This window comes from Trachypithecus francoisi, unplaced genomic scaffold (genome assembly GCF_009764315.1).
Source record: "Trachypithecus francoisi isolate TF-2019V2 unplaced genomic scaffold, Tfra_2.0 Lachesis_group1, whole genome shotgun sequence".
Lineage (NCBI taxonomy): Eukaryota > Metazoa > Chordata > Mammalia > Primates > Cercopithecidae > Trachypithecus > Trachypithecus francoisi.
The window spans coordinates 39,907,091-39,924,832 of NW_022681454.1; the positions used below are offsets into that span (position 1 = coordinate 39,907,091).

Here is a 17,742-nt window from a genome sequence, read left to right on the forward strand (position 1 = left end):
GATGCGCTCATTGCTTTCCCTTTATTCACTGTAATCCAAGGCAGAGAGTAACTCAACCGATTGCTGAATCAGGAAGAACAACCTAGGTATGCTTGCCTCATTTCTTCTCATTTCTCTCAAGAGTACACACTTCCTCTGGGATTTAAGCCTTACTTGGGTCAGTGTGTTCAGTGTTGCCCAGGGCCAACTTCTTCCTTAGGCACAGCAGGCAGTGCCTAGGGTCCATGAAAATGTTTTAATTTCCTTTAAAATCAGAAGAAAAAAAATGAGGCTGGGTGCGGTGGCTCAAGCCTGTAATCCCAGCACTTTGGGAGGCTGCTGCTGTAGGATCCCTTGAGCCCAGGAGTTGGAGACTAGCCTAGGCAATATAGTGAGACCCCGTATCCTTATCTACAAAAAATTTAAAAATTGGCTGGGCGTGGTGCCATGCGCCTTTGGTCCCAGTTACTTGGAAGGCTGAGGTGGGAGGATCCTTGAGCCCAGGAGGCTTAAACTGGAGTGAGCCGAGATATTGGCACTACAGTCCGGCCTGGGCAACATAGTGAGACCCTGTATGAAAAAAAAAAAAGAAAGAAAGAAAAAGAAAAAACAGAAGAAGAAAAAAGTGAATTTGTAGCTCAAACAAAAATGTTTTAATATATGTATATCAGTATAGTCATAATGTACAATTTTTAGTATATATATTTAATGAAGGAAAAAGAAGGGGAGCCCAAGAAAAAAGCAGAAGTGCCTATGGTCCCATGAAAGCCACAGTGTGTGCCTTTGCTGCCTGTGGCACAGGGTAAGTAAGTGTGTATCATTCTGGGGTTCAGGTGACAGGTCAGTTTGGTTCTCATGAGCTGCATCCTCCAATTAATCCTTATCAGTTCAAGGTGATATCTGACCTCACATTTACCTTATGCTTGCCCTTTATTCTCAATTTGGGCAGAGAAGAGCCATGTCCTTTATTGGATGCCCTCAAGACCTCAACATAAACTATAGGAATATAGATTTACTGAATCAAACTGAAGGAGACTAGAGAATCTGGTAGTGAGCCAGGCTACACTGATCGATGCTGGCTAACTTCTGCAGAAATACCATTATTTAACTTCCCTTTTCTCTGGTCCATACAGATCAAATCCTTCTATATATATCTATGTATATGTGTGTGTGTGTGTGTGTGTGTGTATATATATATATATTTTTTTTTTAGACAAGAGTCTTGCTCTTTCACCCAGGCTGGAGTGCAGTGGTGCCATCTTGGCTCACTTCAAGCGATTCTCCTGCCTCAGCCTCCCAAATAGCTGAGATGGCATGTACACTCCACCATGCCCAGCTAATTTTTGTATTTCTAGTAGAGATGGGGTTTCGCAATGTTGGCCAGGCTGGTCTCAAACTCCTGACCTCAAGTGATCCGCCCACCTTGGACTCCCAAAGTGCTGGGATTACAGGTGTGAGCCACTGCGCCAGGCCCAAATCCTTCTATATTTTGCACTTAGCCAAAAAAAAAAAAGAGAGAAAACTCATTGACATTATCGTATAAATTACGATTGATTTCTGATTTGGAACAAGTTTTTGTTGTTGTTGTTGTTGTTTTGAGATGGAGTCTTGCTCTGCAGCTGAGGCTGGAGTGCAGTGGCTCAATCTGGGCTCACTGCAACCTCCGCTTCCCAGGTTCAAGGGATTCTCCTGCCTCAGTCTCCTGAGTAGCTGGGACTACAGGCGCACTCCACCATGCATGGCTAATTTTTGTATTTTTAGTAGAGCTGGGGTTTTCACCATGTTGGTCAGACTGGTCTCGAACTCCTGACTTCAGGTGATCCACCCACCTCTGCTTCCCAAAGTGCTGGGATTACAGGGTGAGCCACCGAGCCCGGCCCAAGGCATAGTTTTATATATTAAAAAGTTGCTGGCCGGGTGCGGTGGCTCACGCCTATAATCCCAGCACTTCAGGAGACCGAGGCAGGTGGAATACCTGAGGTCAGGGGTTTGAGACCAGCCTGACCAACATGGTGAAACCCCATCTCTACTAAAAATACAAAAATTAGCCAGGCATAGTGACAGACGCCTATAATCCCAGCTACTTGGGAGGTTGAGGCAGGATAATTGCTTGAACCGGAGAGGCAGAGGTGCAGTGAGCTGAGATCGTGCCATTGCACTCCAGCCTGGGCAACAAGAGCAAAAGTGTGTCTCAAAAAAAAAAAAGTCACTGATGTTAAGTGATATTATTACATTCAGAGAGCAAGTTGGGATTACAAATAACATTTTTCCAGGTAAATCAATATATTCTTAGTTTTTTTTCCCCCTTATCTACATTAGTTACCTGATTAAAAATCCTGGATATTTGAGTTCTAGTTTTTTCTTTTTCTTCTTTTTTTTTTTTTTTGAGACAGAGTTTCGCTCTTGTTGCCCAGGCTGGAGTGCAGTAGCATGATCTCGGTTCAGTGCAACCTCTGTCTCCCAGGTTCAAGAGATTGTCCTGCCTCAGCCTCCCAAGTAGCTGGGATTACAGGCGCCCGCCACCACACCCAGTTAAGTTTTGTATTTTTAGTAGAGATGGGTTTTGCCATGTTGGCTAGGCTGGTCTGGAACTCCTGACGTCAAGTGATCCGCCTGCCTCAGCCTCTCAAAGTGCTGGGATTACAGGCGTGAGCCACCGCGCCCAGCAGAATTTTTTTCTTTTCCAGCCAAGCAGCAGCTTTATTAGTGGTGCTGGGTTCTTCCCATACCTTGCAGTGTGCTGGGAAGCATTCCCCAGGGTTTCCACAGAATGCCTCCCAGCGCTCGGGACAACACTGTGTAGCTTTGACACTGGAATGATATAAATAAAGCTTTGGTGTGTAGGTTTGCAGGAGAGAGTACAGGTTAATACTATGATACGAAAAATTCAGACAACACCAGCTCTCAATGTGAATTGGGTTTTTGGCCAAAGGGGTAACTTCTATGTAACTGGACACTGGGCCTGTTGCCACGTCTACTCAAGGCCCCAGCGGCAGGAGGAGGGCGTCTAGGGCTGAGGCACCATGTGGCCCTGCCACTTCGCCTTCATCTGCAGGTACCACCCTTTGCCTTCCTCAAAGCGCTTCTCTCTCTCTCTCTCTCTTTTTTTTTTTTCTGAGACAGTTTCGCTCCTGTTGCCCAGGCTGGAGTGCTCCCTGCAACTTCCGTCTCCCGGGTTCAAGAGATTCTCCTGACTCAGCCTCCTGAGTAACTGGGATTACAGGCGTGCACCATCACGCCTGGCCAATTTTTTGTATTTTTAGTAGAAACGGGGTTTCACCATGTTGACCAGGCTGGTCTGAACTTCCAACATCAAATGATTCGCCTGCCTCAGCCTCCCAAAGTGCTGGGATTACAGACTTGAGCCACCGAGTCAGGCTTCAAAGCGCTTTTTCTCATTCTGGGTCTCGGGCAAGCGCTGGGGCATGGGCAGCGACCCACCCTCCTGGCTCAGTGACACTTAGGTGAAGACACTGGCGGCCCGGTAGCGCTTCTGGGAGCTGTCCGCAACAGAGTTGGCGTCCACCAAGACCTCTATCTCTACGGATTTATTGCTCGTGAAGGCCATGCGTCCCGAGATGGTCTTGATGCAGCCTTTTCTGATCTTGTCGTGAAAATTAATGGCGTTCACGGAAGCTGTGACGAGGTTGGTCTTGCAGTGGCGTGCAGCCACGATCCTGGCGACCTCGTCCGTGAGCTTCATGGTCACGCCTTCATGCACGAAGCTGTGCAGGGTACAGTCTGAAGGCCCCACCGGATCAAGCTGGACTGGCTGTAGCTGACAGTGTTCGGCTCTGGGTTGAGGACTGGCTGGACGACGTCCTCGTTCCTCCACTTGGTCTCCATGCGCTCCAGCTTCTGGGTTTTGTATCGCTTCTGGCCCGCCTCCTCCTGCTCCTGCCGGGAATACACAACAGGAGGCACTTCAAGGACCTTGTCCACGTTCTTCAGCGACAGGGGCACATACCAGAGGGTGGCTTTATTGGTTAGCTTTTTGGTACCTGTAAGGATGTTTTCGGACATCACATTGACCTGCACCTCCACTGAGTGCTCGGAGGTGTAGGTGATCTCTGCGCTGATGTGGGCCACCTCACCGATGCACATGGGCCACAGGAAGTAGGTGTGCTCGACTCGAGCCAGAGTGGTCACACAGTGGTCTCTGTTCTGGCTGTTGCAAGGCCAGGTGCTGATGATGGCGCCCACCTCCTCGATCATCTTCAGGATGGTCACCCCTAGACATTGCGGGCCACACTAGCGTCATCTGGCCGCATGATCCTGCAGATCGGGACGGCAGAGGGCGTCTCGATGTCTGGGCCAGACATGCTGGCAGCTGCGCGGTGGCTGTGGGCGGACGCAGGTGTCTGGCAGGCCTAGCGCGGAATTGAGTTTTAGTGTTGAGAAAATTAAAGTTTTTTTTTTTTTTTTTTTTTTTTTTTTTGAGACGGAGTCTCACTCTGTCGCCCGGGCTGGAGTGCAGTGGCCGGATCTCAGCTCACTGCAAGCTCCGCCTCCCGGGTTTACGCCATTCTCCTGCCTCAGCCTCCCGAGTAGCTGGGACTACAGGCGCCCGCCACCTCGCCCGGCTAGTTTTTTTTTGTATTTTTTAGTAGAGACGGGGTTTCACCGTGTTAGCCAGGATGGTCTCGATCTCCTGACCTCGTGATCCGCCCGTCTCGGCCTCCCAAAGTGCTGGGATTACAGGCTTGAGCCACCGCGCCCGGCCTAAGTTTTGGTTGTTAAAATGATTGCAGTTTTAGCTAACTTCAATTTTAAAATTCACCAATAATAAAACTATTATTTATCAATAAGTAGAAACGAGTTAGAAAATATTCAATCCTTTCAATTCAGTTGGGGAATAAACTAATATTTTTCGAACAACTGACACATATCAAGCATTTACTTAGGTATTTGCATCCATATTGCAATTTAATTCCTGCAACTGTCCTGGACAGGCACAGTGTCTCAGGCCAGCATTTTGGGAGGCTGATGGGGGAGGATCGCTTGGGCCCAGGAGTTCATAGACCATCCTGGGCAACATAGTGAGATCCCCATCTCTAAAGAAAACTAAACAAAACAAAACCAGTTCTTTTTTTTCTTTTTTCTTTTTTTTAGACAGGCTCTCTGTCAACCAGGCTGGAGTACAGTGGTGCAATCTCGGCTCACTGCAACCTCCGCCTCCCAGGTTCAAGCAATTCTTCTGTCTCAGTCTCCCGAGTAGCTGCGATTACAGGCTCTTGCCACCACGCCTGGCTAAAAACCAGTCCTTTAAATTTAGCATCCTGGTCAGGCACGGTGGCTCATGCCTGTAATCCCAGTATTTTGGGGGGCTGAGGCAGGTGGATCACTTGAGTTCAGGAGTTTGAGACCAGCCTGGGCAACATGGCAAAACCTTGTCTTTACAAAAAATACAAAAATTAGCTGGGCATGGTGGCATGTGCCTGTAGTCCCTGCTACCTGGGAGGCTGAGGTGGGATGATCACTTGAGTTCCAGAGGCAGAGGTTGCAGTGAGCCGATATAGTGCCACTGCACCCCAGCCTGGGCAAAAGAGTGAGACCCTTTCAAAAAAAAAAAAAAAAATTGGCATCCTTATCCCCACTGTAGAATTAAAGAAATTGAGGCTAGGAGCAGTTAAGTATCTTTACAGAGATCATACATTAATGGGATGGCAGAACTAAAAATATGGATTTACACCTAAAGTTTAAAAGCCTGTATTATTTTCCACTTCACCATACTACTTCTCTTAGCAAAAATAACAATGATGATGCTTTGTATCTGTCTTACCTCACATAAATTATAACAAAGGTCCTTAAGGACAGGGTCTATGTCTTATACTTTTACAGTATCCCTAATGAATTTTCAGGAAATATTGCTTGGATGGTATGGTTGGTTCCTGGTATTTAAATACTGTTATTTAATTTTTCAATGGTATTTCAATGATATAAATAAATTATGCTTTTTTAACCTTAGTGTTTATAATGCAATTATTCTGACTTATTTCACATCAGAGACAATTTTATCCAGTTTAAATTCATCTTACATAAAAAATGCGTAAACAGGCTGAATGCAGTGGCTCATGCCTGAATCTCAGCACTTTGGGAGGCTGTGGCAGGCAGATTGCTTGAGCTCAGGAGTTTGAGACCAGCCAAGAGAGCATGGCAAAACCCTGTGTCTACAAAAAATATAATTATTAGCCAAGCATGGTGGCACATGCCCGTGGTCCCTCCTATTGGGAGGCTGAAGTGGGAGGATCACCTGAGCCCAGGGAGTTTGAGACTGCAATAAGCTGTGATTATGCCACTGCACTCCAGTCTGGGAGACAGAGTGAGACCATGTCTCAAAAAAAAAAAAAGCATAAACATATATGCAGTTATGTTTGCTGCCATTCTGCCATTTTTTGGAGTGTATGATATTTTTGGAGCATTATTATATCATGCTCATATAAAATATATTTAATATATTTAACTTCATTTGTAGGCTATTAAACTCTAGGAGTTGTCTTATGAATACCATTCTGGGACTTCCAGGATTTTCCTAAGTACTTTCTATCTGTTCAGTACCGGGAATAATAATATAAAATAAATAGTAAAAGGATAGTACTATCTATAGAGTTGAAAACACTGACAGAGAAATAGACTTTGCCTTCGGAAAGGTATTAGCCTCAAAGGGTTAAGTAGTCCTAGAACTTGGAAACATATATATATTTTTTCCTTTCTTTTTCTTTCTTTCTTTTTTTTTTTGAGTCTTGCAGAATTAGCTAGAATGGAAACCCATATTTGAATGTACTAAAATAACTATCAGCCGAGGACTCTTCACTCTGGGATTGGTGCTCTTGCCCTGGCCCTAATGCCTTTCTTTTCAAAATACAAACCAGATCAAACCAAACAAAAATGTCTCACACTCCTCAAACTCCATTCTAATTAGCAACATTCAGAATTTATCTTTCAGGCAGGTCATTACCAAACATTGAAAAGCCTAACTTCTTAGGCAGGGACTGAGAGGAAAGTCTAGTGGGTGGAATGTGTTACTTGGCCCCAGGCCCAGCTCACATTTTCCATAAGCAAACACCACCTTAGCTTAGGGTGAATGTCTTTAACACCACCTCTGGAGCTGGCCTCCCTCAATTTAGGAGGTTTTTGTTTTTGTTTTGTTTTTTAAGTACAATAAAATTTTGAGAACCTAAATAATTTCATTACAAAGAGCTTTACATTTCCCTTTAACAAGCATTTACAGAAAAACCACTATGAGGTCGCACGCAGTGGCTCACGCCTGTAATCCTAGCACTTTGGGAGGCCAAGGCACGCAGATCAGTTGAGGCCAGGAGTTCAAGAGCAGCCTAGCCAACATGTCGAAAACCCATCTCTACTAAAAATACAAAAATTAGCCGAGCATGGTGGTGCATGCCTGTAATCCCAACTACTTGGGAGGCTGAGGCAAAAGAATCGCTTGACCCAGAAGGGGGAGGTTGCAGTGAGCCGAGATCACACCACTGCATTCCAGCCTGGGTGACAGAGCGAGACCCTGTCACAAACAAACAAACAAAAACAGAAAGGAAAACCTGCTATGATAGTTAGATTTCTCTGGATGCAACTATCAAGAAACAACTCAAGTTAGCTTAGGCCAAAAAGGAGAGATTTATTGTAAGAATATAGGGATGTTTTGAAGACACCAAGGAGAGAGATGTAGCTGGCCCAGGAAAGACCAGAAACAAGTTGTTGAGAGCCCAGACATCATTTTCTCTCCATCTCTCCAATATCTCTTTTCTGCTTGTTTCTTCTCCCTAGAGCAGCTTCCTCTGCTACCCTGGACTGATGTAGAATATAGCTGCCTCCAACTCCTGAGTTAATCCTATACAAGCTTAGCAGCACAAAGAAACTGAGAATCGCAAATCTTTTATATTTTTACTTAAACGCTATTTATTTTTACACAGCAAATAGATTTTTTGGGGGGTCTTGCTCTGTTACCCAGGCTGGAGTGCAGTGGAGCAATGATAGCTCAAGCCATCCTTTCACCTCAGCCTCCGAAGTAGCTGGAACTACAGGCACACACCACCATGCCCAGCTAATTAAAATTTTCTTCTTTTTTTCTTTTCTTTTTTTTTTAAGGCCAGGCACAGTGGCTCATGCTTGTAATCCCAGCACTTTGGGAGGCCATGGCAGGCAGATCACTTGAGGTCAGGAGTTCGAGACCAGCCTGGTCAATATGGTCAGACCTCATCTCTACGAAAAATACCAAAATTAGCTGGGTGTGGTGGTGCGTGCCTGTAAGTCCAGCTACTCGGGAGGCTGAGGCAAGAGAATCACTTGAACCCAGGAGGTGTTGAACCTGGGAGGTGGAGGTTGCAGTGAGATTAGATGGCGCTACTACACTCCAGCCTGGGCAACAAAGTGAGACTCTGTCTCAAATTAAAAAAAAAAAGTAAAAAAAAAAAAAAAAATTGGGGCCTGGCGTGGTGGCCCATGCCTGTAATCTCAGCACTTTGGGAGGCCACGGTGGGCAGATCACCTGAGGTCAGGAGTTTAAGACCAGCCTGGGAAACATGGTGAAACCCCATTCTATACTAAAAATACAAAAATTAGGGCTGGGTACAGTGGCTTATGCCTGTAATCCAAGCACTTTGGGAGGCCGAGACAGGCGGATCACCTGAGGTTAGGAGTTCGAGACCAGCCTGGCCAACATGGAGAAACCCCCGTCTCTACTAAAAATACAAAATTAGCCGGGTGTGGTGGCCCATGTCTGTAATCTCAGATACTCGGGAGGCAGGAGAATCGCTTGAGCATGGGAGGTGGAGGTTGCAGTAAGCCGAGATCATGCCATTGCACTCCAGCCTGGGCAACAAGAGCAAAACTCCGTCTCAAAAAACAAAACAAAACAAAACAAAAATTAGCCTGGCATGGCGGCAGCCACCTGTAATCCCAGCTACTCGGGAGGCTGAGGTAGGGGAATCACTTGAACCTGGGAGGCGGAGGTTGCAGTGAGCCGAGACACGCCATTGCACTCCAGCCTGGGTGACAGAGAATGACTCCGTTTAAAAAAAAAAAAAAATTAGCTTGGTACAGTGGTGTATGACTGTAATCCTAGCTGCTCAGGAGGCTGAGGCAGGAGAATCGCTTGAACCCAGGAGGCGGAGGTTGCAGTGAGCTGAGATTGTGCCACTGCACTCCAGCCTGGGCGACAGAGCGAGGCACTGTCTCAAAAAAAAAAAAAAAAAAAAAAAAGAGACAGGTTGAGTGGCTCATGCCTGTAATCCCAGCATTTTGGGAGGCCGAAGCAGGTGGGTCACCTGAGGTCAGGAGTTTGAGACTAGCCTGGCCAACATATTGAAGCCCTGTCCCTACTAAAAATACAAAAATTAGCTGGGCGTGGTGGTACACATCTGTAATCCCAGCTACTGAGGAGGCTGAGACAGGAGAATCCCTTGAACTCAGGAGGTGGAGGTTGCAATGAGCCGAGATTGTACCACTGCTCTCTAGCCTGAGCGACACAGTGATACTGTTTCAAAAAAAAAAAAAAATTGGTACATTAGCCTGGCATGGTGGTTTGCGTTTGTAGTCCCAGCTACTTGGGAGGCTGAGGGAGGAGCATAGCTTGAGCCCTAGAAGTTAGGCTGCAGGGAGCTGTCATCGTGCCACTGCACTCTAGTCTGGGCAATAGATCAAGATCCTGTCACGAAAAATAAATAAATATATAAAATTGTTTCAGTGAAAAGTCTCTTCATCCTCTTTCTTCTAGCCACCGTTTGCTTTCTCAAAAGCAATTAATGGAGCAGTTTGTTCTATCTTCTTGAGATATTCTATGTATATATGATAAAATCCATCCATCCATCCATCCATCCATCCATCCATCCCATCCGTCCATCATCATATCTATTATCTATCTATCTACCTACCTATCTATATTTATCTATCTTTTTCTCCTCTCTCCATTTTTTTATGCTAATGACAGCATACCATACACACATTTTTCACTGAGCAATATATCTTGGAGATGGTGCAGTACGAACATTTAGAGAGTGCCATCATTCTTTTATATTGTGGCATTCTGCTGTTTTCGTGTAACATACTGCATTTAACCAGTTCCCTGTAGGTGGGCATTTAGGTTTTCCCCTATCTTTTGCTATATTACAAACAATGCTGCACATATGTAATTTAAAAATATGCTTAAGAGTAATCTGTATTTCTTTTCCTGTGCGCAGTCTTTTTTATAATGTGTCCATTTTTTACTATTGGGTTGTTAGTCTTTTCCTTATTGATTTCTATATGTTTGTATATTAGAAATCAGCCCTTTGATGTGAATTGCATTTTTTTCTTGTTTATTATTTGTATTTTGATTTTACTAATGGTCTTTGTCCCAATTCTAAAATTTCCCAGGAAGAGACTAATTGGATTAAAACACCCACTCTTGGTTAAATGTGGTGAAAGAAGTGAGTGATTTTTCAAAACCCTGGAGTCTGGTCCTGTAGAATTGGGGGAAGAGGGTACAACTGACTAGGAAATTGTAAGCTAGGAAGGTACCCTAAAAGGAATTCAGTACATTTCAATGTGTAAGGAATGTTTTCTAGTTACTATGGATACATATTTTGTCTAGGGGAAGAGAGTTCACAGTTTTAGCAAAGATACAGACCAACAAATAATCATCACTGCAATTAAGAGAAGTATACAGACATTGCTGTGGGCATAGAAGAAATCATTCTCTTTGGGAGGACAAGGTGGGAGGATCACTTGAGCCCAGGAGTTTGAGACCAGCCTGGCCAACGTGGTGAAACCCTGTCTCTACGAAAATACAAAAAAGATTAGCCAGGTATGGTGGCACATGTCTGTAATCCCAGCTACTTGGGAGGCTGAGGCAGAATTGCTTGAACCTGGGAGGCAGAGGTTGCAGTAAGCCAAGATCACGCCACTGCCCTCCAGCCTGGGTGAGTCTCAAAAAAAAAAAAAAAAAAAAGAAATTGTTCTATTTGGGGCATCCAGAAAAACTTTACAGGATAAAAGGGCATTTGGGTTGGGTTGTAAAACACACATGAAAGTGAATGACTAAGTTAGCCAATGGTTCAACATCCCTGGAAAGGATGTATTATGTGTGTGATTGTCTCAAATAGAGGAGTAATTAACTGGCAGAAAGATGTTAGCAGGTATAGTTACAGGATGTACAGTTTCCTTATTGGCAGGTGATATGAAAACTTGGCTGGGCACGGTGGCTCATGCCTGTAATCCCAGCACTTTGGGAGGCTGAGGTCGGTGGATTACCTGAGGTCAGGAGTTGGAGATCAGCCTGACTAACATGGTGAAACCCTGTCTCTACTAAAAATACAAAAATTAGCTGGGTGTAGTAGCAGGCACCTGTAATCCCAATTACTTGGGAGGCTGAGGCAGGAGAATCGCTTGAACCCGGGAGGCGGAGGTTGCAGTGAGCAGAGATCGTGCCACCGCACTCCAGCCTGCACGACAGAGTGAGACTCCATATCAAAAAAAAAAAAAAAAAAAAAAAAAAAAAAAAAGAAAAGAAAAGAAAGCAAAACTCATAGTTACATAAAGCTGGAGCTCCCACAACATGCTTACAGACAAGAGGTATGGCTTCCCGTAAAGTTTCTCACGAAGACACAGAATTGTTGTTGCTATCACACTCACAGAAGGAGGATTATCCTGGGAATGAGGAAGCTATCCTTGGCATTATCTAGACTTTATTTTTTAATACTGTCTTTGCCAATCCCATCTCCACCCTTTCTTGTCAAGTTTGGAGACTGTGCCTCATGCCTGCCCATTCATGTACAGAGAAACTGGGTAAAACAAAGGTCAATTTCTCTTGTTTTTTTTTTTTTTTTTTTTTTTTGAGATGGAGTCTCGCTCTGTCACCCAGGCTGGAGTGCAGTGGCCGGATCTCAGCTCACTGCAAGCTCCGCCTCCGGGTTCACGCCATTCTCCTGCTCAGCCTCCCGAGTAGCTGGGACTACAGGCGCCCGCCACTCGCCCGGCTAGTTTTTTATATTTTTAGTAGAGACGGGGTTTCACGTGTTAGCCAGGATGGTCTCGATCTCCTGACCTTGTGATCCGCCCGTCTCGGCTCCCAAAGTGCTGGGATTACAGGCTTGAGCCACCGCGCCCGGCCGCAACAAAGGTCAATTTCTCAAGAGCATTTCTCAGGAGACCTACATTTCAGGCTTATTTGAGGTCATTTCTGCAGGAGTGGCAGCATTTGGAAGCAGAGGTGAGGGGGTCTGGATTTTAAATTCGAATATGTAGACAAGTGTTTCCTCCAAAACGTGATACAAAATCACACGTCCTGGGATACTCTTATGAATAAAGGATTTGTGGTCAAGTAAGTTTGGAAATATTTACTATTATATCCTTTTCTTAGAGTTCATAGGCACATTGGCATATTAAAAGCTCTGAGGATTTACTCAAAGAAAATGCACAGGGTGCAATGAGAAGCCCTGCAGTTTAAAAGCAATGCATAACTATTTATCCCTATTGAGAAAAGCTAGTAGAAATAAGAGGAGCTGTGAAGTTTGTGAGAGGAGACACAATCAGATTAGATTTTTCATAAAGTTTTCACTCAGACTGGAATGCCATTGTTCTTTATTCTTAGGATTTATCTTTTTTTTTCTTTTTCTTTTCCTTTTTTTTTGGAGACAGTGTCTCAGTCTCTTGTCCAGGCTGGAGTGCAGTGGTGCAATCTTGGCTCACTGCAGCCTCCACCTCCCAGACCCAGGTGATCCTCCCACCTTAGCCTCCTGAGGAGCAGGGACTACTACTCCCACCATGCCCAGCTAATTTTTGCATTTGTTGTAGAGATGGAGTTTCACCATGTTGTCCAGGCTGCAAAAGTTATCTTCTTTTGGTAGATTTTCTTAGTACCCTATTCCTTCCTTAAGATATTTGTTTCCTTATTATTAACAGCCTTTAAGCTTGCCTTTTTTTTTCTTTCTGTTTTTGAGACACGGTCTCACTCTGTTGTCCAGGCTGGAGTGCAGTAGTGTGATCTCAGCTCACTGCAACCTCCTGAGCTCAAGGGATCCTCCCACCTCAGCCTCCCAAGTAGCTGGGACTGTAGGTCCATACCACCACACTGGGCTAATTTTTGTATTTTTTGTAGAGATGGAGTTTCCCTATGTTGTCCAGGATGGCACCTTTTATAGATAAATAATTGCACTAAGAATACATTTTCTTTATGATTAAGTCCACTAATATCTGTAAAAACTATTTATTAAGCCTCTACTTTTATGTACCTTTATTATTTTAATTAAGCAGAATGTAGCTTTTATGAATGCCATTTGAGAGATGAGAAAACTGAGTATTTGAGAGTTTAAGTAATTTTCCCAAAGTCAGAGCTTGACGCACCCTGAGTTGAGTGTGGTAAAGCAATCTTTTTTTTTTTTTTTTGAGACAGAGTCTTACTCTGTTGCCCAGGCTGGAGTGCAGTGGCATGATCCCAGCTCACTGCAAGCTCCGCCTCCCGGGTTCACACCATTCTCCTGCCTCAGCCTCCGAGTAGCTGGGACTACAGGCGCCTACCACCACGCCCGGCTAATTTTTTGTATTTTTAGTAGAGACAGGGTTTTACTGTCTTAGCCAGTATGGTCTTGATCTCCTGACCTCGTGATCCGCCCGCCTCAGCCTCCCAAAGTGCTGGGATTACAGGCGTGAGCCACCGCACCCGGCTGGTAAAGCAATCTTACATAAAGATAAAACCCATTGATATTTATTTACTTTAGATAATGGCAATATTATCTACTATTCGGTTTCCACTAAATTTAAAATGGAAAAGTACAAGAATTCCAGTGTATGTTGGTTCTACTTGCTTTTAGTAAAGTTCTTGCAACAACGCTATTCTTTTTTTTTTGAGACGGAGTCTCACTCTGTCACCCAGGCTGGAGTGCAATGGCACAATCTTGGCTCACTGCAACCTCCACCTTCCGGGTTCAAGCCATTCTCCTGCCTCAGGCTCCTGAGTAGCTGGGACTACAGGCAAGAGCCACCACACTTGGCTAATTTTTGTATTTTTGGTAGAAACGGGGTTTCAGCATGTTAGCCAGGCTGGTCTCGATCTCCTGACCTCAGGATTCGCCCGCCTTGGCCTCCCAAAGTGCTGGGATTACAGGTGTGAGCCACTGCACCTGGCCAACAATACTATTCTTAGTTGAGAATGAAAACAGTGTATCAGCCATTATGTAGAAGAGGAAAAAATCCTGACACAGATTTCTTGATTTGCCATATGTTTTGTCATAGAGTGATGCTCACTTATTCTTTCACTCAATAAACATTCATGGAGTGTTTATATTGTACAAGGCTGGGAGTTTGACAATGAGGAATACAAGGCTGAATGGGAAACTTCAAGGCATTGATGACCTAGTAAGGGAGATTATAAACACATGAATAATTAAGCAGAATGCTTCAAGTTGTAATCCAAGTATAGGAATACAAAGGTGGCATAGATTATTAATACTTTTGGTTGGAAGGAAATCATACTTATGTTCTAAACATAAACATAGACAATCATGTTTAGAATTTAGCTGTTAAATAGACCAAATTTGGACTTAGGTAAATATAAAAGGTTTACTTTTGACGACTTGGCAGTTTTTTTTTTTTTTTTTTTACAAAAATCCAAGACATTTCCCAAAATATAAACTTTAGTCTTTCCTTAAAGGTAAGTTTTTAATCTAAAATGCCAGGATTAACTTTAACGTATTAAGTAGTAGACATTTTACCATTCCTCCAATTTAGCTGGCATTTTAGATAATTCAATATTGTCGCATAATTCTAACAAGACCAATTGTAATAAAACCAACTGTAAGACTGAAGAGAGTGTGAGCAGGAGTGGCACCCACAAGATAGTCAATAATTTTTTTTTTTTCGAGATGGAGTCTTGCTCTGTTGCCCAGGCTGGAGTGCAGTGCCGCAATCTGGGCTCACTGCAACCTCCGCCTCCTCAGTTCAAGCGATTCTCTTGCCTCAGCCTCCCGAGTAGCTGAGATCACAGATGTATGCCACTACGCCCAGCTAATTTTTGTATTTTTAGTAGAGACAGGGTTTCACCATGTTGGCCAGGATGGTCTCGATTTCCTGACCTCGTGATTCGATCTACCTGCCTCCGCCTCCCAAAGTGCTGGGATTACAGGCATGAGCCACCATGCCAGGCCCTAATTCTTAAATGTCTTCTTTGAAATTTAAGGAAACACTGCCTGGCGTGGTGGCCCACGCCTGTAATTCCAGCACTTTGGGAGGCCGAGGTGGGAGGATCACCTGAGGTCAGGAGTTAGAGGCCAGCCTGGACAACATAGAGAAACCCCTCCTCCACTAAAAATACAAAAATTAGCTAGGTGTGGTGGCGGGCGCCTGCAATTCCAGCTATTCGGGGTCTGAGGCACCAGAATCGCTTGAACCCGGGAGACGTAGGTTGAAGTGAGCTAAGATTGTGCCACCGCACTCCAGCCTGGGCAACAGAGCAACTCTTGTCACCCCCACCTCCGCAAAAAAAAAAAAAAGAAATTTAAAGGGACATGAACTTCAAAGAGAATGAGCATGATAAACAAAATCTTTATCCCAGGTACTAATCTAATGCTGATTAATGCTTCACCCTTTAAACGACGTGTTGTACTTTTCCCATTGGCTTAGAATTTGAACCAATAAGAAAGGAGGAAATCTTTATAAATATTCACAACCGAAGGCTGGTATTGCGAATGTTGAGTGAAGATTGCTTTGTTCTTCATTGTAGTCTCACTTTCAGAACTTTATGGTATTGATGTTCTTCTTATTGCCATAGTAAGCAAACTTTAAAAACATTCAGTTTGGGTGTTTCTTTGTGGCTTGAAACATATTTTCCAATGTTAAGAAGAGTTTATTTCTTATTGTTCTGACTTAAGATGTGATGAATCCTTAACAAATGTTCAAAGGAAAATAATTTAAACGCCAGTTTTTATTATCATGGTGAACATATTTCAAAAACAAAATATTAATTTCCTCGACTTCTTTCAAGTTTATAATTACTAGGGTTCTTTCATTTCTAAAGTGGCACATATTACAGTTTTTAGTCTCTTATAATGGCTGTTTAGAGGCAGAGTTAATGTTAGGTTCTCAGCAACAGCTGTTTATCTCTTGAGATTCTGGGTTATTACAATTTTTTGTTTTTGAAATTTAATAAAAGCATTAAGGAGTTTTTGTATAGTGATTTTTTTTTTTAAGGATCAACATGAAGTCTGTGATTTAACACTGGGACTCGAGACCTCTTATAAATACAAAATTCATACAAAAGGAAAAAATTGACCTATTTTTCTATGTGGATGGTTTCATCAGAAAATTTACCATCTTGAGTTCTCTCCTTATATATTACTGGTTATTTGAAAAAGCACTAGAATGTTCTCATTGTGAATAAGTGTTCCAGTTAGACCTAAACGACAAAAACCACTTGCACTTGCCCCAAATTTACACTCTGTTTAAAGCAACTCCCATAACAACCAACAATGTCTCTTCGATGCAAAGGGACACTTTGTCATAAGGTTATTTCGTTTCCGAATTCTGGAAAAAACCACTGCAAGTGGAATGAAAAGTAATTGCAAAGGGAGGGGACGGAGGAAGTAAAAAAACAGGCAAAACCACAACCACTACCACCACCACCACCACCACCACCACACCACCACCACCCAGAAAGCAAAGGTGAAAAATTTGCGTACCCTGAAAACACTGAACATTTCATATCAGAACCCAGAACAAATAAACCAGGGAAAGCAGAGTTGAGAGAAAAAAAAAATGGTGCAGGCTTGGAGACGGACTCATACTACAGCGGTTGCAAGAGGGAAGCGTACGTCTTTGCTTTTTCTTGGCACCCGAAAACTCAAGCTCGAACTGGGGGCAAAGGCCAGCCGCTGCGGTTCCATCGGCTAAGGCGCCCACATTCCCTGAGCTCATACTGCACGCTGGCAGGGCCGATGGTGCTGGGCGGCCTCCCTCCACCCCGTGACCGTCGCCGACCCCTTTGTCTCCCCGTGGGGCTCCGAGGCCGCGCGCCCGGAAGTCTCCCGCGGGAGAGCCGCGCGCTAGGAGGCGGGTTCCCGTGCCCGCCGCAGCGGCCATGGCCCGGCTGGACCCCTGGCTTTCACAGCTCCAGTCAGGCAATGCCGAGGCCGGTCGCTCGCCTCGCCGTCCCTCCCAACTTGCAGCCCGGACCCCGAGCGCGTCAGGGCTCGCCCCAGCTCTGCTTTCTTCTCTCCCCTTGCCCCGCGAGGCCGACTTCGTGTTTGTTTTATTTTTTGGTGCTCGGGCGAGTGCCGAGGGCTAGAAACAGCTGTGGTTTACCGCGCCGCTTATTTTGGCAAAAATTCCGGGCCTGTTGCAGTGTTCCCCAGCGCCAAACGGCTACCGTCTTCCCCCCCGGCAGAACCCGACACTCGAAGAAGGGCTTACTCCTCCAGGCACCCCCTGACAAGAAAAGTGGGGACCACGGCCGGCTCTTGGGCGAGCCTTGGGGGGACGGTGGGCGGCCGGAAGCCGCCGAACCGGCCGGGCAGGACTTGCTCTCTAAAGGGAGCGGGAGAGGTGGGAGCGCCCGCGGGCTCAGGTGCCCCGGGCCGCCGCGCCGAGGCGGAGCTCGGGGACGAAGCAGAGGTCGTGGCGGACAGCCGGCGGGCTTGGGGGGGCGGTGGGCGGCGATCCACCTGGGCGACGTGGCAGCCATTGCCGGCGCCTCGAGACCCCTCCCCACACGGCCGCCCGCCCGCCCTCTCGCGGCGGGCTTCTGCGCGGCTGCTCTTCCCCGGCCGGACGGAGAGCGGC

The 17,742-nt window shown here is 45.2% G+C and overlaps 1 pseudogene; it reads right to left on the reverse strand.

Annotated features, from left to right (window-relative positions):
• Nucleotides 1-2,903: 2,903 nt before the first annotated feature.
• LOC117086334 lies at nt 2,904-4,316 on the reverse strand (annotated as a pseudogene).
• Nucleotides 4,317-17,742: the final 13,426 nt, after the last annotated feature.